The 24,294-nt window shown below is 41.3% G+C and overlaps 1 protein-coding gene across 4 annotated transcripts in view; it reads left to right on the top strand.

Moving 5' to 3' along the window:
* Positions 1-24,294, top strand: part of GRK5 (G protein-coupled receptor kinase 5) — a 164,059-nt gene that overhangs the window by 76,801 nt on the left and 62,964 nt on the right. The window lies entirely within an intron of this gene.

The following is a 24,294-nucleotide window of genomic DNA, read 5'->3' on the forward strand; positions in this document are numbered from 1 at the left end:
GTATTTGATTTTGCTGAAGAGCTCCTTGTTATTCTGTAATCACTAAAGTTCAGCACAAAAACTGAACCAAAAATTCTGAAATCCTGTGCTCCTTAAAAATATACTGGCAACCAAATCATTGAAGTCAAATCGAAATGTAGTATGTTAAGAAAAATGTGGAAGTTCTTCCCTTTCCAGAAGAATTATTAATTTCAAAATATGAGAACTCTCACTGTTTTCATATGATCCATAAAAATATAATCTCTGTAATTAATTGTGAATTTCTTCTAGCTTTCAGATTCACCATCCTTTTGCTCTGCACCAGTCTTATATTTGCACAGTGGCACCTTGAGGGTCTGTTCATGTCACATTGACTTTCAGAGCTCTAACCTAGGCAAGTTACAAAAAGCAGTGTTAAATAATTGATGTAAGGCTGTTCTTGAGAGCAACAGAATCAGGCTCAGCTACACATAAGCGTTTGCAGTGTTGTAACAGCCCTAAACTGCTTTCAGGCTTTTGTAACACTTGGTTCAAATTATTTTTTGCATGTGTAAACATGGTTTGTAGAGAAAAATGGTTTGGGGCACAGAAGGAATTTGGTATCAATCACTTCAGAAATACTCTGATCAGTCCAAACGAACAACATTCAGCACTTGGGTATTACATCCATAGCATTGTACCTTTCGGCATACGTATCCTGAATGAAAACTTCAACACACAGAGCCTCGTGTGAGGTCACACTGCAGAGGTACAGAACTGACTCTAAAGCACAGAAGGGAGAAACCCATGGTGCAGAACTGGCTGAATAGCATGGACCAGTTGATTTAATGTACCAAACTATGACGTATTCACTCTGGTCATGGACATGGACCAACTGCCCTGGGATGGGAATGTGTAGCACTGTGAGCTTCTGGAGGCCTCTGCAGGTACCAGTGCCCAAGAACAAGGGAGAACAGAGGGCAGGAGTGTGGGTGGGCTGGGGGGAGACCTGTCGGTAAAGAAGTGGACACCTTTTTTGCATAGTCAGTGGAAGTATTCCTGAGGCTTTACTGCTTGGGAGAGGAGAAAAAAGCCAAAGTGAGAAGAGCAGCTATTAAGCAGTCCTTGTGCTGGGAGTGGACCTCATGACCATTCTTAGCTCCACTGTGGGTTTCTTCCTCCAAGGTAGAGCCTCTCTCCTTCTGAGGCTGCTTTCATCCCTGCCCAGGAGACTGTGGATGTCAGTGGAACACCATAACGTCATTATCTTCCATGGAAAAAAAAAAAAAAAAAAACCATCAACTTCTAAAAATATTGTCTATGCCAGTATTGCCTATGCTCGTGTGACTGTGAATCACTGGTCAGAGCTGTGAGGAGAATTACAGCCTTTCCTCACTGTTCTTTGCTATTGACAACCCCTTGTCCTATGACTAGGGCTAATGTCTTCTTTAGAGCCTACTTCAAAGTCTTCCTGGGGGCCAGAGCCTTTCTTATGAGTTACAAATCAACTTATTTAGGTAAGATCTTAAGAGCTGGAAGGCGGCAATTCAGAGTTACAAACTCTGGAGGAGCTGCCAACGCAAAGGTCACACAAGGTTGTGGTTACTCCCACTGAGTGCTGCTGCAATGGGCCTCATGCATTAGTACAGCCTGGGATTACGACAGGGCCGGCACAGAGAGAAGGAAGACATGGATCCACCCTGTAGCCCTGTGGTTTTCACAAGTTTTCTGGCATTGATATGTGTTCCAAATCCTAAAGGAGCCTTGATGGAGGCCTGCCATCCTGGTTGAAAAAAAAAAAAAAGGGATAGAATTTTATTCTCAATAGCTGTGTTGAATTGTGTGGAAAGTAGCCATCACTCACAATTACTAGTAGTTAGCATCTATAGACTGCATGAAATCTATAAGAAGGTCCATAAATTTTCACTCTAATTCACTGTGCAAATAAGATATTCCTTTACCTTTTCTCACACAATATGAGACCAGCTGGAAGCTTGTCCATCAGCCCAAGGAGAGATTATGGTTATTTCCTAAGCCCCAGTGATCTTAACCTTCTGTTGCTGGGGAGTACTAAATTATGTCTCCTCAAAAAAGCCTTTATCCTGTGCATAAATTAGCTGCTAGCTTCTTTTTACTGATGAAAGTCAAAACTATGGTTTAGCTGACAGAATTATGTGGAATTCTGCCTCATCCTTTCTTGTCCTCCCATCAGCAAAATAGTGTTTCCCTAACAAGTCTCCAGATCTGGCAGTTTTCCAGGGTTTTCCTCCTTGGTAGGCAGCAATAAGGAAGGGAACTGCAGCTTGCTGCCAACTCACCCACTTACGACATGCACTGGGGAGGGATCAGAAACTTCTTCCTTTGAATATTTCAGACACTGGCAATTCAGCTGGAAGCTTTAACTGTGAGATATGGATCATCAGAACTAGAATCAGAGAGCAAATACATCTTTTTGCTTTTCTTCTTCTCTTTTTTTTCTTCATTTAAGTGAATGTAAGTCCTGCTGATGGGTAATAAATACACAGACAGCCCTTGAAAGAGAAATGCTGTGTTTATCTTGCAGACAGGTGCAGTGTGATTTCCCCTACCTGACTTGCCATTGCACCTCCACCCTGGGAGGGATCAGAGCAGAGAGGAAAATTTCCACACCCACAATTTTTCAGTCTTGGCCAGCACTGCCATCCTGGATGCCAGTTGTGTCAGTGGATTTTGCATAGCTGTGGATTTGATACCAGTTTCGCTTGCCAACTGACAGCATAAGCTGTGTAACTTGCAACTCCACAAGCATCTGTTTCTCATCCTACAGCATTTTAAATAATGCATATTTACAGCTGCCTTTGCCTTCCTTCCCAGTTTCAAAGCACAACTTGTCCATTCCCCTTATTGCTCTGAGACAGATTTCCAGGCTGCTCAGTCAGTATGCAAAGCAAAACTGGCTGGGAGGTGCAAGGTTCAACATGAACTGTCCCTGCCCTCATGCATCAATGTGGTCATGTACTGAAACAAGAAATGCTCAGCTACAAGGAGCCTTTTATCACAGTGCTTATGAAACGTGTTAATTAAGTACGTGTGTGGTAGAGGACCTTTATAGTTAATTTGGTAGCTCCCTCATACAGCATTCACAACTTAAAGTCTCACAGAAAAAAAAAAGAAAAAGAAAAAGAAAAGAAAAAAAAAAAAGAGCTGCCTTTATAGAAAGTTTTCTAAGCCCTTCTTTCCAGCAGAAATGCAATAGAAGAACACTGTGAAGGCCATGGAAGTATACTGCTCACAAGTGGAGGAAATATTAAATTCTTTGTGGTAAATTGCTGACCTTTGTCTTCAGAATTAAAGCCATCTGAAGAAAACCATTCCTAGCATACAGTATGATTAGTTGTTTTTGCTGGATTCTTTCCTGTGCACAATATAGTAGTTTAATATGAATATAACAGGAAACAAGGAAAATTGAAAGCATAATTCATTTTGAATGGCATAACGCAAGAGGTGATTTCTTCTGAGGAGCTAGAAGACAAAGAGATCAGTAGTGACTATTTAAAATGATTTCTTGGAACAATTTCTTAATGGAGTTATCTCCCCTCTTCCTTTTCAGACTATAAGATCTATATTTCCGACTCATATGTTTTATCTCTCTCTTTTTTTTAATTTATTTATAGACTTTAAAACCTTAATCAGAACAATTTTACTTATCAGTTTATAAAAATATTTTCCCTTGTATCCCGTAAAGTCAATAAGCATTTATTTCTTCAGCATAGTTATAGTTCCCCATTCTGTTTTCTGGGTAGATTTCCTTAGTATCAGTATAATTTTTGTCCACTGAGTCAATGTCTCAAGGCATAACCTCTTCCTGCCATGATGCTATTAACCATTTCCTATGGTGGCCTTATAATTTCCCAAATTTCTCCTCCCACCTCAAAGACTGGGAAAGCAGATGGACCTTACAGGATGACCGGGGGAGGGGGTCGTGAAATCCAGACTGTTAGAGCTGAAGTGGGGAAGTGCATTCCAGAAGAGACAACCCTTCCACCAACAGTGTCCATAGCTCAGGCTGCTTTCCAGCCTGAGCCGCTGTGCTGACACTGCGCTCTTCAAATGATTGCAAGTGACATGGCCTGGGGCACGGAGACAACAGATGGCTGATACTTAGGCTATTATGGCTCAGTGTTTTCCACTTGAGCTGGAACTCAACTGCTAACTAATGGCAGTCGCGGAGACCTCGTGCAGCACGTCTTCAACAGGGCACGCAGGAAGCAAAATCCATTCAAGAATATCAGGCTTTTGTCTATCATTTGAAAGAGGAGAAAGTGTGAAGAAAGCCAGCAAAAGCATGAATCACCAGAGAGGTCTGTATTCAAATGTGAAGCCTGCAGTTTTCTCATCAGTCATAAATGGAAAGCCACTCAGCAAACCCCACTCAGCCCAGAACCTGGGGGACAAACCGCCCCACCCCCCCATCATTTTTGCCTCTCATTCTGTCTTGTCCTGATGAACTTTCTGTCCCATCAAAACTCTAAATGTGCAAGAGAGCTAACAATGATATGGATCCCCCATGGAAATCCCTGGGGTCAGAGAATCTTTGTTTGGCATTGTTCTGCAGCTTCAGTCACTGAAGAAAGGGAAGGCCATGTGGTCAGTGTGCAGTACTAAATAGAGCTGACCTATCTGAAATGACTGCAGTGGACAAATAGTTATCTGTGGCCAGGAGGAGGTTATCAGTCAACACAAGGAATGTGGCCTCTGGATCATATTTAGACCTAGACTCAAACAGTTTGGGTCAAAGAGTGTGAGAACTGCAGAGCTACTGCCATGGTAGAAGATCATACTCTAATTTAAGGCAACACAAAATGCATATAAAAACTGTAATTTCTCAGGCAGTGTGGGACTGAGATGAGTAGTAAAACACTAAGGCAATCATGGAAACGCTATCAAAAATCCCAAAGCAGGGATTTAAAAATGAGCACCATAACATGCACCTTGGGCTTGCAATGATGGAAGTTCCCATGAAAAGAACAGAAACTATTTGTCCAGGGCGCTTCACAAGGTGTAATTGCAGGTAGTTTAATGCAGTGTGCATGGTATCAGCCAGAAAAGGGTGACAGCATGGGTTTATTAAGACCTGGCAGTTGCACCTTATATTAAGGACTTCACCCAAACTGAAGATGATCATGCTGTGGTGCTTCATGCTGAACTGCTCAGTAAGAACTGAAGACATCAGAATAAATCATGTGTATGCAACACTCTTAATGTCAAAGGGCTGGTCCTTTGAGAAAGAGAGACAAATTGTCATACTCTGAAGTTAATCATTTTATAGCTTCTGTTCATTCCAACACTCCAACTCCTTTCTGTCATATATTGCATTAGCAAACAAAACACATTTGAAAAGGGTGGTAGTAGGGGAAACAGAAAGCAACAATGGATGGGGGTAGATGCAGGTTAGTATCCTATGTTCATTCAGTATACACGTAGGTGCATTCTACAGCATCTACATTTTGCCATCAGTAAGTTTTGCTTTTCCTTTTGAACAAAAATAAGTAGGTTAAAATTATAGGGTAGGACTCAAACTATAATATTTAACCATTACATGAACCTCTGACAAAAAAAAAAAAGGTGGTGGAGACTATGTCCAGAACATTCTTCAGTAGTGCTTCCTGTCTGACTGCTGCTAACTAACCAAAAGAGTGATGGAGACTCAAATATAATTAAAACATCAAAATATGCGTTAACATTTTATTTCATTTAAACTGATGAACAGGAGAGTTGCAAGTAGTAAACACATGGGTTTGCTGATAAATGTTGAGGAAAAAATTCATCAGTGTAGCTACATCTTGTTGCTGCCGCTAGATTCATCACTGCTTCCTTGCCTTTGCAGTCCATCAGGCAAACAGGAGAATTAAGATGACGATTCATCATATGGCTACTGCTGAATGCTTCAGCTGAGTTAAAATACCAGTCAGTTTTTCCTATATGCCAGGTGGGATAAATGGCCTGCTCCGTGATAGCAGTTTTAGTCATTAATGGCAGACTGCAGATCTTACAGAGGAGAGGGGCAGTTTGTTCTTCTGCACTGCCCCACTGTCTGGCACAACCCCAAACAGTGACTTCTTAAGAGCTCTAGAGAGACAAAAAGGCACTTGGTTGCAGCAGTCCAGTGCTGCCAAGACAGGCAAACTTTCAGTGGACATTGCCAAGATCTGCACAGCTGTGAACATGGCTCTGTATCTGGTGAATCGCTGTATTTTCTGACAACCTCAGAGGAGGGTAGGTTGGAATTAGATCACCTTTAAGGTCTCTTCCAACACAAGCCATTCAACAATTCTGTGCTCTGTGAAAGTGGTGTTCAGTGTCATCATGTCCACTAGAGAAACATACCGCGAGTTTTTGGTAATTCTCCTTAGAAGGTGTTGTCTGATAATGGTAGCCTGCAATAACCAGGGACTGGACTTAACAGTGTTGGAGGGCACTGTCAAGACTGTGATTTTAGCAATGTAGTCAAAACTGTGCATTACTCTCAACAGTAATGAATTAGTTACATAGCCTAACCATTTTAAACAGATTTAAATGTAAATTACTAACATTTACAAGAAAATCCTGTATTTCTTATGAGCTTCCCCACTTGATACAATTACATATTTTATCTTCAGCAGATGTGGAATAGTGTCTCCAGATGCTCTTAATATTTTCCATTCCAACTTCACTGATAAATTGAAACTTCCCTTGTACAAAATGGAGTTACATCTGTTTGGCTACTGATATTGCTATGGGCTATGGCAGACTGAAGTAAAACTTTTTTACTGAATACCTCACCATGACTGTGATAATTAATATTCAAATATTCCTCTGAGAATAAAAGGTATTGAGAAAGTCAGTGTTATGGCTGAGCTTCTGACCTTGCCTGGAGAGTGTCTTGAAGCTACTTCTTCAAGGTTTTTCAAGTCTATGACCTCTCTGTTTAGCTTATATCTCTGAGCGAGCTATTTAAAGATGATTGTTGTCTAGATACCAAATTTCAAGATCAGTGAACTTCCTTGAGCTTAAGCAGAACAAGAGATTTACAGCTAATTTCAGATAGTGGTGTTTAGAATAGTATTAGAGCTCATGTTAGAGACTTTCAACAGTTAGAAAATAAACAGTTTAGTGAGTCCTTGTGAATTTATAGATAGAACGGGATGGGAATGTCACGACATAAGTAACAACAGGCACCCACAAGTCTTGTCTACACTAGCATGCAAATGCCCATGGGATCCTGTCTGGAATACTGAAGGTCACACAGAGTAACCAAAAGCACCAATGCCTGTTCAATTATCTGTTTTTTTCATTCATCATTACTCTTCTGAAATCAGTGGAGTTAGACCAACAAAACTGAAGGAAATGCCGTGATAAGCTGAGCATTTTTATCTTAAGTATCATGTTATCTCTGTTAGTGAATTGCTGTAAAACACAATCACAAGTTGGAAGTTGGAAGTAGCCAAGCCACTTTCTGTTTGAACACGAAATATGAAAAGGAAATAAGAGCAAAGGAAGAAAGAGGAGAGATTAGATTAGACTAGGTTAGTTTAGATTAGGGTAGGTTAGACTAGGCTAGGTTAGATTAGGAGAGAGGAGGATAAATTTATGTGCAGGAAAAGTGAAGATAGGGAGAGGGAGATATACAAGGCCAGAACTAGTAGAGCCTGGGCATGTAGAGTGAATAGCACAATAGCAGAAAAAAAAATATGGGTAGGAAGAGAAAAAGGAATAGTCAGTTATGAAGTAAATGTGTTTAGTTTTGTTTTAAGGCAAATCAGCCATGCTCAGTGTGTTGACTATGTGATTCAAAAGTGGTTTGGTTGCTCCCTAAAAAAAAAAAAAAAAAAAAAAAAAAAAAAAAAAAAAAAAGTAAGAAAATTCTCCAGGTCTTTGGCAGAGGATAAAGTGACAGCCTTCCAAACACCCTAATTTCCTTTCATTTAAAGTCTGGCATACAAAAAATGGGGAGGTTGTCATCACATTGTGAGTTAGTTCATTTGAGAGCATGATGGTATGTACAAGAGAAAGTGGCCAACAGAGCGGAGAGAAAGAGAGACCTTTTGCAGTTTTTTCCTGTGGGATGTACCTGGGACCCTCCAAGGCAAAACTTGCTTGCTTTCATCCACGATAAATGTTCCCCAACTGCTGTACCACATTTGGCAGTTGCACTCAGACTCTGCTCGATGCCCGATGTTTCCCAGGGCTGTAAATGCTGGTCTATGTAGCTTGCTGTGTAGGGAACTTTCAGATGAGATCTTTTAATTAAGCTCATTCCTGCTCTGCTTGGACATTGCAGCCTATATGGCATTTCTCATTAAGAGTAGGATGTTCATTCTACTGCCCTGGCCACATTCCAGCCTGAACGTTTACATGCTGCTCACCTGAATGTCACCGTTGGATCATTATAGGAGAGCAACCTGTTGAGCTTGTACTTTGCTAATAATGAATATGCCCCCAAGATCTGCTCTGTGGTGAGGCACATCAGCTCTCCTCTCAGGATCATGAATTCACATTGATAGTGATAGCATGCACCAGACCAGATCATGGATTTTTTTATTTTATTTTTTTTGCTTCACAATCTCAAGGTTTATTTGCTTACTGTTGTGTTATCATTGATTTTTCTACAGAGTTAGTGAGTGTCCCTGAATTATCACATGATTTATTTTCAGCATGTCACCATAGCATGGCTCTGTGTGATGGGTGAAGGACAGAAAACATATCTTTTAAATCAGGGCAGTTGCACAAATATGTATTTCTTCAAGAGGCTTATTTAGTCTGTTTCAGTTTTGCCAGATTGTGTGTTTTTAGGGAGTCTACTCCTTTATCAGTGTAAATCTTGATTCTGTTTTTCTGTAGTGGTTGAACCTGAGATTACTTGGAAGGTGGCTCCAACAAGATTTCAAAAGGGATGGATATTTATTCATATTGTCTAAACCTTTCCATTCACTGCAGCAGGACTGCCCTGTTTTTCCGTGTTTATTCAGTGCCTAGCACCATGCTCTTGGTTCTGTGCCACAATTAGGCATTAGCACAGTAAAATAATCTTTTTTAGTAATAATAGTGCAAATTAATAACAGGAAGAGTGAACGAATAGGCAGGGCTTCGCTTTCTCTGCTTTGCTGTCCTCTGGGAGATTTGTCAGGCAGGTCTCTGTTCCAGCAAGGCCATTCTGCAAGGATGGAGCAGTGATCCACGCCTCTGTCCTCTGTAAGTTTCATAGCAGCTAAGTAGCACTGACTTCTTCTTGTAAAGAGGCTGAGTGGGGGACCTGTTAGTTAGGTGCATTCATGAGTTAAAGAGTTCTTCCTTCGTGGAGTCTGCTTTCCTAACACCTTTCCTCTTTGCAGGCTGAGAACAAGTATTTATTTCATTTACAAAATTATTGATTAAATTATCTTATTTACAAGTGCAAATAATGACAAAACTTGCTGAGCTGTATGTGAAACAGTGACTTGAATCAGCCATGTCAGGCATACTGATCTACTGAAAGGCAAAGATTTGGGATTTCACTTAAAAGAGAGACATGCCATGAAGTGGAGAAGCAATTATAGATCTCATCAGAGACAAGGGTATGGGCATTCCATTTAATATTTCAGGTTTATTTTTAGCTGGGACATAATTAATTCAAGAAGCTAGTTTCACAGGTTGTATTTTTAGATGGTCCTGGACCTATCTGAGAAACAGGAAACTTGTCATTTCCTCATAGCTGGGCTGCAGGGAGAAGAGAAAGAACAATGGCTTTCTGGGGGGGGTTGAAGGCTTGGGTGTTCTTACACAGTGTCACTGGAGACTGGAGTTCACGCATGAAGAACGTGTATTTTATGTGTTCTGAACACAGCACAACAGAAATACTGTGTTGGGACTTGAATAATATGTAGTCTTGTTTCCCAAGAAATTAGTGCACGTGAACAGAGGGCAACACCATAGCTTCAATACCAAATCCACTGTGTGAACTGATACAACCTTAAGTTACCTTTGGATCCCCTGAGTGACAAACAAATCTGAACATCTCTTTCTGCTAATGGGATGGCCCCACTAAGAATATCAAAGCTAAGTTAAGGCTGATGTTGGGCACTCAACAGGCAGTTAAATGATTTTGCCCTGCAAGTGCTGCTTCCTACAGTTTCTTCTTTACTTCATCTCCACAGATGAGATCAGTGGAAAGGAAGATGGGAAGGGAGTAGCATGGAGATTGCAAAACATGCTGAGAGAAACGTACTTTTCCATGCATGTCTTGCTTGCTGGACTGTACATTCCTCTTCCTCTGATGACAGTATTATGTGTAGGGTTTTGCTGGTAGCTAGGCAGCTACCTAAAGCAACAAATTCAGGTGCCAATGAAACTTTCCATTGACTGAAGTGGGTTCAAGGGCAGCAGCAGCAACTCACAATTCAGTCTCTTCTGAGGCCACGACACAAGGTCCCATACAATATTTTTAACTGCAAATTATTCCAAAATCTCTCTCCAAACATAATCTGCACTTCTTGCTGCATATCTGTACCGAGGATTTAGAAGGAAAATGGGTTATTAGTACCTAATTTACATTTTATGTTTTATCCTTCCTGGCAAGTTAAATCTGTGGTCAATGGTTCGGCCCCAAATGGCCTTTCATTACTCAGGCTGTCCAGACATTCATAACCGTATGAGTCCTTACCAAAGAGGCTCGTATTTGTGCCAGAAATTTTGAGAGAGGAGAGAGAGCTCATGTGGATTATGCATAATGTAAGGACTAAATGGAATTCAAGGAAAATAAGGTAATATTAATCCCTAATAAATAGATAAATATACTTAATTATTACAAAACATAAAATTGTAACAAACATTGCCAAAATCTTGTAAGATCTTTCTTCTTCCTTGAATTTTGCTTTTTAATGTTTGCTTATTTAGTCTGAAAAAGAATTACCTGGAACAGAAGCTATTTTTATTTTGATTCCCTTATAACCCTCAAAGATAGCATCACTGAATTTTCCCATCAAGTCTTCTGAATTCAGTAGAACTACTCACAGATCAAGGTCCTAAAACATCATCAAGCAGGGCAGAACTGGCTCTGTAACACATAATAAATAATAAAGATGTTCTTCCCAAAGTCAAAACTTGTAAGGATTGCTGTTACTTGGAGGCTGGGTAGTACTGTCCATTTTAAAGGTTGCCTAATATTGCACATTATAAAATTAAGATACTGACAGAAATACGTAGGCTGAAATATTTCATGCTAGATGTTTTCTGTGCTGTGGGTTGGGTTTGTTTTTGTTTTGTTTTATTTATTTTGTTTTCACTTTATTTCGTTTGGGGTGTTGCTTTTAATTTTGTTTTTTATTAGTAGAAATAGGCTGAAAACTGCACTGGGAAATACAAAGAAAGGTCATCAGTCCAGCAGGAAAACAAGCACTGTAGTCTTGAAAGTGACATTACACCACCATAGCTATTCCCTTACATACTCAAGATTTCACAAAGTCTAACTGTATTTTGCTGCAATTCATCTACTTACGCATCCTCTGAGTCAAAAGAGAAAGAGAGGCCATCTTGGGTGTATTTCAGTGAAAGATCCCATAAAGGGGAGTCATGACCTAGAGAGACCCTAGGAAAAAAATCACTGAGGAGGGATTCATTGTCAGTAGGAAATCCCAGTGAGGAATCGAACACAAGAGGCATGTGTGAGGTGCTGGTGAGGCCAGGAGGCAGTATGTTAAAGCCAGGCTGGAGCTGAAGAAGGTCAAAGAAGGTCATAAGAGCAGGACTAGGCTGGGTGCAGGGTTGGAGAGGAGGTTTGTCTGGCTGGGGAATGCTAGTGTTCCTTGGCCAAGAAAGCTGAGGATGGGAATGGCAGGGCGAGGATGTTGTAGGAAGAAGACAAATTGATGGAGAATGGCTAGAAAACTCTGAATTTATGGGCAGACTTTTGTCTACAGACGAGAATAAGTAGTCAGCCAGTATCTATGAATGACTCTGATGAGGTATGAAACTCACCTCCCTCAGAGGATGATCAGCTCCTTTAGCTCCCAGCAGCCTAAGTGGGTTCTGTGATATCTCTCTTTCAGCTCTGCTAAGGCAGGTGTATTATGGGTGTCAATGTGATAGAGTTTCATTTTGAAAACCTCAGGAAAGAGCTCGGAAAAAGCTGTGATAAAAAAAAAAATCTTTAAAATGACTAATTCAAACATTCCCAGCTTTTTGGGTGAGCTGTTTCTAATGAGTAAGGGCGTCTCTGTTGTTCCATGACTCCTTTTTTCCCATTTTCTAGTTCCTTAAAAGCTTAGGAAATAAAACATAGAAATATGTATTAAAACATTAAGATTTCTAGGTTGGCACCTAAAATGGATTTTATAATAAGGCTGCCCATACAGCGTATCTCATGCTATATGATACAAAACTTATTCCCGAGGAGCCCTAGTTCAGTCAGTTCAAGAGACTGAGTTAGTTAGGGGATGAAACTGAGTGGTTTAATAAGGGGGGATGTACTGACTGCCTCATACACTGTATGAGGTAATAAGTATGATAAATTTAAACAGGGAATTGCAGCAGCAAAGGGAACTGTTTGATAGGCAGAACAGTTGTGTGACACACTGGGGAGCTGGATACGGATGCACTCTGGTCAAACTAGGTCTTACGTGATGACAGGCAAGTAACTTAAAATGAGTTTTTCACAGTTGGCCTTTAAGTGGGCAGTTTTCATTTTCTGAGTAGTTGCCTTGAGATTTTTGGGTATCCATACTAATATCTGCAGCAGAAGCAAATGGAAGATTGGCTTTGAACAGAGTGAGCTGTGTATAAGGTTAAGTACATGGAAAATCAAGTTGCACCAATCAGTGAATACTTCTAACCTTACTCTTCAGATGTTTAAGTTCCCTATCTGTAAAACTGGACTAATGACACCTTCTCCTAGAGGTGATGTGAAAATAGGTCCATGAATAGTTGTGAAGTATTCAAAGTCTACAGTGGGGAATGCTGCAGAAAGATCCATAGGGAAATTAATCATTCTGTCTCCAGAGCAGGCCTGACTAGTGTGCAGTAAATAAAGTCTAGGGCCACACATTGAACCAGAGGAGAAAACGACATACTGAATAGCTGCTCATTAGGTAAGCACTGTCCGTTCTGTGTGCTGAATGAGGCAAAGGTCCTGTGGGAAAAAAAGTTTGCAGTGATGTAATTAAGGACTGTACCAGAATGCATGCACAGTGAGGAATGGCATTCAGGCTACATGGGCCACATTAATTTAGGTTGTTCCTAGGTTTTGTGGCTTAACTTTGTAACCTCAGTCATGTTCCTTTAATGATCTGGGGAGTGTCAGTGCAATGCTACCGCTGAATTCTTCATTGTGGCATATTATGCCTTATAAAAATTTTCTCTAATCAGAAGTGAATGCGTTGCATTACTTCCTGTTTGCTTCCTATGTTGCTATGGTTAATTGCTTTTTTCCTGCGGGTGGAATAAAGACTGTTAAAGTCCAATGGCTGCAACCATGGGCTGCTTATTCAATGTGGCATGTAAGCAGCAGGGATTTCCTTGTCCCTGGCTAGAGACCTGCATACTTTACCTCTTCCATGCAAGTAGGATGAAATTAATCAGTGTTGGTTTTCTCAGCAAGCAATGAAATTTCAACCGCTGCAACGCTGGAGGATGAAGACTCCTCAAAGGGGACCAAGAGAAAATGCATGAATGAGAAGTTCTTGCCAAGGCATGAACACTACACTTGAGTGTGTCTGAAATGTTGGGCGCAGAGAGTAAATAAGCCCCATGACAAGTCTAGCATAAATACCAAGCACTTCCATGGCAGGAAGCCCATACTTTCACCAGCCTTGGCACTGCAATGAGGATAATATTTTTGCAAGGATGAACTGCACTCGAACAATGTCTCTAATGTTTCAGTGTCGGCGCAAACATGCTTTCCTTTCAGATCAGCCATGTGTCTCTTCTTTTCCATCCCCTTTTCCCTTTTCCTTTCATAGAAGCACATTTAATGTGGCTGCTGAAGAGGAAATCCCTGTCTTCAGAAAAGTTCCTGGGTTCACTTAGCGTCTCAGAAGACAGTGCACCCCAATCCTAGTAGTGTAGGTGTTAACTGTTAGCTGAGAGTGATGGTTCTCATAGTGTTCTCATAGCTCACCATTATAGGAGAATCTACCTATCTCTAGAGGTGTAATTTCATGTGGCAACCTTGACTCATGTATTTTTTGAACTCCTCTAAGCTCACTAACGAAGTGGCAGTGTAGCAATGCAGGTGGGCCACTGAATATTGCTGGCGAAGTGACAGCTTGCTCCAGCACTTCTTTAAGTGCTGGAGAACATGTTGGGACCTCAGTCAGTGATGTATTTCTTCAGATCTACAAGGCAAAGGAGCTTGAAGTATCGTCTTCCACCTGGGAAGTAGAATTTCTGATTATATTTTCAGTTTCTAAATACAGGGTGGGCAGCCCTTTTTGGAGCTCTTCTTAACTTTGTCTTCTGTTAGCCAAAATTCTTCCAGTAGCTCTGGAGATGATAGTCTGGGCTTCTTGTTTTGCAGAGAACACCAACACTTGGTTGGTACAGAATGTTTGTGTTTGTATATTGAAATTTAGAAAAAAAACCACAAACATTTCATAAGGATATGACATTATTCATAGTACAGTGTGAAACTAAACAAACAAAAAAAAAAGTTAAAAAACTGAACAGAGATAAACTGAAAAAATACAAATATTAGAATAGCTTTTAATATTGCAGAAATGCTCATCTAGTTTCCCAATGACAACCCATTTTGTTAATAAAAATGAATCAGAAGGTCTCTCTAAAATTGTATTTTCTTATGTAGGCCTGCGTAATCTTGTTCACAGTTCTTGGGTATGGACACCAGGTGCCATGCTGTCTCCATCCATCTGAGAAATATAATTCAAAGAGATCCTTGGTACTGAAGACTTCTCTTAAGAGGGAGGAAAAAAAATTTCCATTGGCAATCCTCTTTTGCACAGATTCCTCTCAATATATTTGGGGTTTCTAAATGACTTTCAAATCTCTTTTCCACTGTTCATTTCACTTTTACTCAGCAGCTCAGCTCCCTCACACCCACTCAGAAAGGGCCGTCACCTAGCAGGCAGTCAGTTCAGACTGGGAATACAAAGCAAGTCAAAGTCATTGTGTGGATTATTGCAAGCAGAACATCTGTAGGTAGGCCAAAGATCCAGTTAAGTGATAACTTGGCAGCATTATCATTGGTCAGTGACTGATTTTTTTCAATATATTGTCCCTTTGATTATTTAGGTTAACAGCAGAGCTTATTGTGCTGTAACTTTCCTTCTTTATAGGTTGGGGTTGAGAACCACTTCCAAACATAATTTGCCTGTTCAATATTGAGAAGTTTTGTTGTGCTTGAAGTTTGGTATTTCAACACATCACGAGGAAAAGTGACAGAAAAAAAAAGTAAGCTTAGCAATGAAGTAACAACTAGGAACACGGAGCATTTTGTTGAAGGAATCATTAATAAAGGGGCTGAGATGTTTAGCACTTGCAGTAACTATTGCATAGCATGCACAGCTAATAGTCCCTGTGAATACCTTTATTGTGTGCAAGGTGTGCTGCTTAAATATGCATTTGCAGAGTGTCTGTGCTGGTGGTTATATACATTCTACCATTTTATTCACCTGGATAAAGGTTTAGTTTTGGTGGCTTCTTTGGTTTCTACCCAGGCTAGTTTAGAAGTCGAAGAGTAGTTTTGCAGAAGTCTTTTCGTCTTAAGCAAGCGATTCACAAGATGTCTCCTTCAGTTTCCTGGAATCGAGATGTTTATTTTGTGCTATGTACAACAGCAACAGTTCTGTAGATTTCATAACCTTAAACATTCAAATTACAACTTTTACTGAAATTTTCTTTCAACACATATTACTCAGAATATCATCAGAAAGGAGTCTAAATAGCAGCACTAGACAGAAAATAAGTTAGGTATTTCGGTCGAAATCTTTAAGACTGGACAGAAAAGTCTCAAATAAAAAAAATCTCAGCAGCTACCTTCTTTTAGGACAAGTCATCCAGTTCTGTCATCCCAATCCAAAGTAGAACAAAATGAGAACAACCAAGTGTTTGTTCACCAAGTTTCCCAGGGCACTTCTGAGGTGAGCTTTAATATTTCTTTGAGGGATTTTTTCCATTCCTCTGGCCTTGCCGCAGAGACATTGTTGAAAGTAGCTTAAGAAGATAAAGACAAACTCTCTTTCTGGTCAGCACAGCAGTCGCAGCGGTGGTGTGAGGAGCCCTTCCCCTGGGGCTGCAGAACAAATGCCACATTCAAGTGCCGGGAAGTCTTGGTGAGGGTGCATCTTCTGTGATCCACACGGAGAAGTTTGCAATCCACCGCACCCGGAATAGCATTGCAACCAGCCTTGAAGACAACAGTTCAGACAGTGTGCTCAGGAAACCTCATCAAAGGCACTGATCCAGGGGCACATGCTTTTTGAGTGCAATTTATGGGAACATTAACCAGATTTAACTAGTGATTTGAGTTTTTTTAACTAGCAGAAGAGTAAGATATCTGTCCGCCTGTCTATCAGTTAGTCTCCATGTTCTTTTTTTCTTTCTGTTCCCTTTCTGTGCACTGTTATTCTAACTGGATGCCAAATGCAAAATAAAGCATGTGTTGAAGAACATGATACCCAATAATTTCAGTTTTAAAAAGATGTTAAAATACTCACATTGCACATTCACAATCCAGATTTCCTGGCCATTAATCAAGGTGCATGCATTTCCACTGTCGTGTTAACTGAGAGACGTACTGAGTGTTTTATTCATTTAAACTGTGTTTGGCAGAGGTGGGAGAGCCAGTCTTGATGAAAGACCCCCTGAAATTGATGGGAATCTTTCCACCCCCTTCAGCAGGCCTCACATCACCTTCATTACTTGTAACAATTATTTATCTTTCCCTGCACCCAGTACTTCATGCAAAAATACATTTTTGCTTCTGTCATTTAAAGCGGCTCCAGTACTTATGGCACGCTCCATCTTCTAGAGGTAAACAGGCTCCTGACCCAGCAGCATCTGCAGGCTACGCTGGAACTCAGGGCTTGTTCAGTGGGCCATGTGGGACTGAAGTAGTTGTCTAAATGAGAATGTTTTAGATGATGCAGAGCTTTCAGAGCAGGGCTGGAATGATGTGCCCCTGGTGGGGATGTTTTCCTGACGAGCACGGAGGGAATGGATTCCGTTAGGATGAGAACTTGTCTTCCACTGGAGAACTGCTTAGGGTCAGAGCAGAGCATTTGCTCTCCCTCCTGGAGCAAGGCTGGCTTACATAATGTCTCCCCAGCTACTGTGGTCCACCTCAGGCTCTGCACCCCACTCCTGGTTTTGGGTGCAGTGACTGCACTGAGCACACAGTGTGTTGTGTGACCCTCCTGCTGCTGCTGCAAAGAGGGTGGGTGGGTTGTTATCCTTCCTGCCAAGAGCTTTGTCCAAAATCAACAAAGCCACATAGGCATTCTGGTTCAGATACTCGTGCAAACATATTTATGCAACTGTTTGCAGAATTTGACTTTCAAATAAAGTTCTGTGAGCAAAGTTTCAATACAGCTGCTTTCAAAAAACAAATGAGCAGATCCGTATGTATCACCGAAGTGTATTTAGCTGTGAATTTGTTACAATATTCTCCAAACATTTTTTCCATACTGGTCCAAGTCTAAGGTTTGGACTATTTCCATCTTCAGTGTAATGCTGCTGTGATGTGTGGACTTTAGCCCTGGAGCCTAATACCATGAAAAGAGTGGAAATAAGCAGAGTTATACAAAGCAAACACTGTCTGAATCTGAATAATTACATTAGATGTTCAATGATCAGGAGATTAAATTTTGTTTATTTTTAAAAAAACAGCCTACAAGCAGAGAAAATTAAGTTGGCAGGGCTTAATACCAGTTTGGGGTAATTCCATTGTCTTAAACAAGCTTGATTGCATTTGTATGTTTAATTAATTAAACTTGGATAGTCAGTGCCAAAGCAACATTCACTATGCTAGCATAGATGAGGGCCTCCAAGTTACTTATAGAAAATGTGAAATTCGAGGGGAAAGAAGCAGCCAAGGCCAAAAAATGTGTTTTTCCCCAGGGCTTAATAGGCCAAGTCTAGAGTTTCTGCAGCTATGAAGTGCTGGGTTTGGCCGCAGACTGGGAAGAGCCGCTCTTCAAAACAAGGAATCTGTCAAACCATTATCCTATCAGAAGGTGTGGCAATGTCCATATTTTATTAAAAATAGAGAAGGCAGATGAAATATTTGTTGTTTGAGGGAGCGCGCTTTTGCCACCAGGAAGCCAGCTTCATCGCAGCCTTGGCTCCACATCGCTGTCATGCACCTGTGCTGCGCTGGCCCTGCCAAGACAAACACTCTCCAGGACAGGGGCTGCATCGTCATTTTTAATCTCTGTGAAGTGCCAGGTGAAGTTATGGAGCAGTATAGTAGTTAATGTATAAAAAGACTCTGCTGTGTTCTCTTGGATTAACTTTCCACCCCGAGGGTTTGCTTCGCATGTAAATAGCAAAGCGCCACAGGGCTATCCGGCAGCACTCTGGGCTCACGCACTTTAATATACTTATTCTGGCCACACTGCTTTGAGGTAGGCAGTGCTATTAGCCCCATTTTATAAATACAGCATGCCGCTGAGGTCTGCAGTATGCGGAATATAATTTGTACTGGTAACTGAATTCCCACAGGACTCTAGCTGCTTGTATTAGGCTTTCATAACATGACTTACTGCCACAGTTCCTGGGAATTTTTGAATGAAGCAAAATGAGGCATTTTTATTCCTGTCTTGTATTCTCTAACCATCTGGCTTGACTCACTTCTTAAATGCATCACTGGAGACAGGGCAAACGGAGAGTCCTCAGCATCTGAACAACAGGTTTCCATATACACAACAAAACACAACAAATCAGCAACAACAGCAGCAAAGCTCAGAAAACAGGAAAAAAGCACACAAGAAAGGACAAGTAACTTCATTTCCATTGCTTCCTCCCATTCCCGAGCAGTCGCGCCGACAATGAGGTCCTTCACTGGGTCATTGTGTATGTACTTGGCCAGGTGCTGCAGTTCAAAGAGCAATATCCACGTTTCTTCCTCAGAAATGGGCCCAAATTTTCAGTTTCTCAAAGGAAGAAACCTGACACGTTTCTCACTGAAAATAAGTGAGTTTCCAGCAAAGTTTATGAAGTTCTGACTGGCTGTGAGATCTCCAGTAGTGAAGAATATAGAGAAATCTGAATGTAATAACTGGGTTTGCAGAAGTGTTAACGTGGCCAGCCTTGATATCTTGCTTTTGAACACAAGGATTATCTTTTGTATTGAAGCGTATTTATTATAGATAGCAAACTGACTTTTGTTGAATGTAAGAACTAATGTTCCAGCTTTCCAGCTTATTCTGAGATACAAGAGCAACACAGACACTGTTAATAATGCAATCAAAGCAAGTTAAATCCTTTTAAAGCATACACAAAGGAGCCTTTGATAAGAAGCAACTTTCATCAGCCCCAAAGACTAGGCACTTTAGTACATACTGTTTATTAAGTTTATATGTAGGCAGTGGTAATTTCACTTTCAGCTGGAGAAGAGCAGAATTATAAGACGTATTATAAATTATAAGACATATTTATAAGCCCTAGCGTTAGACTTACTGATTTTAAATGTATTTATATTAATGTAGCTCTAGATGGGGTTATTTGCTGTTTAAAGAAACAATGTTTTCCATTAGTACCCCGGCTGGATGCAAAATATTGCTGTATACTTTAAAGGCTTTGGGGTTTTTTTTTTTGGTTTGGTTTGTTGTTGTTTTTTGTTGTTGTTGTTGTTGTTTGTTTTTTCTTTTTTCTTTTTCCCTTTTTTTTTTTTGACAAAAAGAATCAAACTCCTAAAAGTGCACACTGTACAATGGGCTGTAAGGGTCTGTTGAGTTCAGTCATGCAGCATGTTTTTTATTCTTGCCTTTCATTCTTGCTTTTGTCCTCCTTTCCACTGAGTGCCCCTGTAAGAGAGCTTGCGTGTAGAAAGCAGAGGTGTGCAAAAAATTAAGAGATCTGGTTGGAGGTTTGGGCTGGGGTGGTTGGAATCTACTGTAGTAGAATTCCCCTAAGTTTGAGTGAGGACTGAGACATCAGTCATGTTGCAAGTTTGAGGTGTCTCTACTGAAGTTTCTACCATCCCATGGCTGGTGGAATCACTCTGACAGGCCTCAGCACCATGGAAAACTTCATTTTTATTGTGCCAGCAATCTTGCAAAGGGTCTACTTAAGCATAAACAGGATAAAGAACAATTGTCACTACACCCCTTTTGGGTTTCTAGGTGCTTGGGAGGAATTTTTGTTTGTTTTGATTTGTTTTTATTTTTAGGTAGCAGAATTTGGATCTTACTCAAATTAAGTCCAGGTTGATTTAATGCCAATGGGAGAAGAGATCCAGAAGCCAAGAACAAATTTGCGTGGTGTGTCTTCTTGGTGATTCTCCATGCGTTTCTTTGAAATATCTTCTCGTGGAACTCCGGTATTTTAAAAATGGAAGTAAAATGCTACTTGATAGGTAGTACATAAGTGCCATCAGTGGGCATACTGGCAATCACCAAAAGGTTGAAAAGATGTTCCTGGCCTTTGTACACTTCGGAAGTGAGGTTAAACTAAGCACATCACACCTCATAGGCATTTTGCAGGAGGAAGCCTTGCCAGCTGATAGCAGGTGTTGGATCAGCAGCCCTCCAAAAGCAGGGCTTTGGTCCAGAAACAGAAGTACAACTTCCCAGAGCAGTCTGGGGAAAGGTTTCTCACTTAGACACCTGCAGGTTACACCGCATGAAATCATGTCAGCAGAAACTGTTTTTCAGCCAAGGGCTGTCACCCAGTTTTCAAGTTCAACACTAAACCTATGAGAACCCACATTTATGGCAAATGTGAAAGAGGAGGAGGGACCTGATCTCTCTACAGACCATTGTTTCTGTCTGAAATTGCTAGGGTGATATTTTGAATCTTCTGAAAAAGCAAGACATATAAATAGCAAATTAAGACATAAAGTCTTCAGAAGGCACAGAGAGGTTTATATCTATTGAAATACTAGGTTTTTCCCTTTTACTTGAAAGTCAGCTACTTCTTGGCAACTGCTTTCTTTCTTACCTCATTTTACTTTTTTCACTTCATCAACAGCATGCTTTAACCAGTACGAAATTGTACTAATAGGACTGTTCCTCCTAGCTGTGTGCTTAGGCATTTTTTCAGGACATTACCAAAATATCTGTTAGGGAACAGATATGGCCATAGACCTTGAATGCTGATGGCATTATCTATGTGCAGAGGCAACTATTTCGGTATGTTCTATGTGCTCTTTAAAGCAGTATGTTAATACATGAGCTATAAAGTATAGCTAAAATGAGTCAGTAGAATTTAGAGTAAATATTATTTATCTTTAGAATTATTACATGATTTTTATATAAAACCTTTTCATAAACAATTTAATCTATATAATCTGCTTAGTTACTCTGTTGGGAAGATAATTCATTTTCATGCCCGCGTTATTTGCCAGTCATATTTTCTAAACAAAAGACGTGGCATTAGAGAGAAGTGGCTGTTTCTCTAAGCCTTCAAGCTACCCAGCTTTTCACCCCCATTTTGGGTGACTTTGCAGGTGTTAAGCAGAATTCTGCTGAAACAGGAGGGTCCAACTACCAAAGATATCACTCTCAGGGCTGTTTTCATTACACTTCATCATCGTAAGCATATGGTTTCACTTCCAAGTGTTTAACATTTCCATTTCCTCAGGAAACCATTCTTTCTGTTTTTTAAACTTTTGAATCTGGAAGGATATTTTTGCTGGCAGGCAGGCCAAGCACGACATGGCGCTTGACCCCAGGGATCTGCCATTCCTGCTCCCTGCATCCATGTCTGTCCCCTGCCTGTGGGCAGCAGCTCCTTGGCACGGGTCTGGGTGCCTCAGCTGGGCCTCTTCAAAGCAACACCTCTGCTGTGCTTCGCTCCTTGTGCTATAAAGCTATCCACTCTGTTTGCTGCATGAGCTGAGAGGTGTTTTTGTTCCTTAGTCCATGCTACGCCCCATGCATCCCAAGAATGAGCTGAGAGCAGGATCCTGGAGCTGACTCAGTGAGGTCAGTGCAAAACCAGGGCCTAAGAAAATACTGTATGTCACCTACAAGGAATGAAAACAGTTGCATCATGTATTTATTGTCTGTATCGGTATATCCAGCACTTAAATGAACATTACCAAGGAGTGGATGGCTCCAGGGAACTGCTCTGGCTCTTGTGTTTTCAGAGATTATTTCTGGTATTTCCTTTTTCCTCATTACAAACGGGTCACCATTCCCATGTGCTGGCCAAGTCATATACTGCTGAAGTGCAGCATATCATCTCATATCGTGCTCATGTCGTCTTTGTGTTTAGATTATCTACATCTGTAATAGCATTTGTCTTCTTGTTTTCTTTTCCTGATGTGTTAGTAAGTACAGTTATTCAAAGTGCAATTTGCACACTTGTTTAGCATCAGGGTGTGGGTTTTTTCCATACCCTCAGAAGAATGAGATAACCATGACAGCAGAAAGCAGCATCAGGTAGATGTAGCTGCATTGCCCGAGCTCCTAGTGCACCTCACCTGGGTTCCAGCCTCATGCCCATCTCTGAGACACCAAGAACTGACGTTCTGATGCACTCGAGCATTTCCCTCCCTCCTTTGCTTGCCTTAGTGCTGTGCCTGACTACATATTCCTTCACCTTCTCACTGAGAGAGCTCTGGGCCAAGCAGTGTGAACTTGCAGCACCTGCAAGGACAGCCCAAGGCTGCTCAGCGTCATGTTAGGCCTCTGGCCCTGCACGTCTGTGTTATGCCATTCCTTCTGCAAACAAACCAGTGTCCCAGACTTGTTGCTGACGGTTAGATAGACTAGAGGTCGAGTTAAGATTTACACAGTGATTTAGATGCAATGTTATTTGCCAGAGAGTGCCAAAACATTGCAGTCTTCTGGCTAGACTGAATGAAATCTTGATCCCAAGTGGGCTGGCAGGACAAGTTGCAAAATGGTGTGGGTGAATTGTCCTAGACTGCTTCAGAAAACCTGAGCAGGGCCATCCTGAGGTAAAATCCAGCTAACCTCAGCCTGTATCCCCACATACTGTGAGGGTGCTTCAGAGGTCTCCTCCTGAAATGCCGCTGCAGTCACATGTGAGCAGGGCATAATGCCAGCATGGGTCTTCCTCACAAGAAGTGCTCTTGTGGTGCTCCTGACATCAGGCTGCCATGTGAAACCCGACTGCCACCCAGATGCAGCCCAGCAAGTCCAACATGTCCATTTTCCTCTGAGGAGGGATGTCCTGGCTTTGCAGAGCATGGTCCTTGGGTGCAGCCTGTGCCAAGTGAGCCCTTTGGCTGAGTGCCTCCGTGACAAAGGGAGTTCTGCCTGCAGAATTTGTCCTTGTGGGAGCTGGAGGGTGGGGGGACAAAGCAGAGGGGAAATAAAAGCCATTGCGCAAGCAGCTCCAGGCCTGAGAAAGAAGTAACCAAGGCACCGACAACTTGTGTGGGTTTAGTATGTCTGTTTGCAGTGTGATGTTATGTGTTTAGAAGCTGGTTGTTTCCATAATAACAGCAACTGCCATATGGCAGCGAGGAGGGTGGTGAGAGGAACACTTAAGGAAACACAGTATGTTGTTTGACATGTGTGTGCTTCTAAAGAAATAACGTGTCTCCAGCGAGTGCTGCAACTCCAAACAGGCTGAGAGATCTGCTGCTCTCGCCAAAACCGTCCACACTGTTTGTACTGGTGCAATCCCAGTTCATGATGGCAGCCCCTCTCCCATGTTCTCCTGCACAGTAAGGGACCTTGTGCTTCAGCAGAGGCTGGTTCTGGGTGCAAGGAGGACCCAGCACAGGGGAACAGCATTTAACAATGTTTATTTATGGGGAAATAAACTTCTGTAGAGGAGCACTGTGTGAAGCTGGAGTCAGCTAGATGCTGTGTACTCCAACTGCAGGTTAGTGCTCTGAAAGTAAATACAAATTTTGAAACCTTTAGAAACACATATTTTGCCATAAACATTTAGTAGAGAGTGAACCGTATGTTTCTAGAGATTAGGGACACTTTAATGCATATCTGGGAAGGAACCAGGAAGGTCACCACAAATTCCAGCTTCTCCTGTAATGTTCCTGCACTTTTCAGTGTATGACTCACATTTCAGGGACTTGATGTTTCCCATAAATACTGCCTGTCTGTGTGGTACCTTTGCAAAGTACATGCAATTCTACCATGGAAAAACATGGAATGATTCATGAATAATAGCTGAGTGGCCTTTGTGGTGCTTTTAACTACATCAGCCCTGTAAAATTGAGCCTGTCTTGTTTGA

Source organism: Gallus gallus, chromosome 6, assembly GCF_016699485.2.
Source record: "Gallus gallus isolate bGalGal1 chromosome 6, bGalGal1.mat.broiler.GRCg7b, whole genome shotgun sequence".
NCBI classification, from domain to species: Eukaryota; Metazoa; Chordata; class Aves; order Galliformes; family Phasianidae; genus Gallus; species Gallus gallus.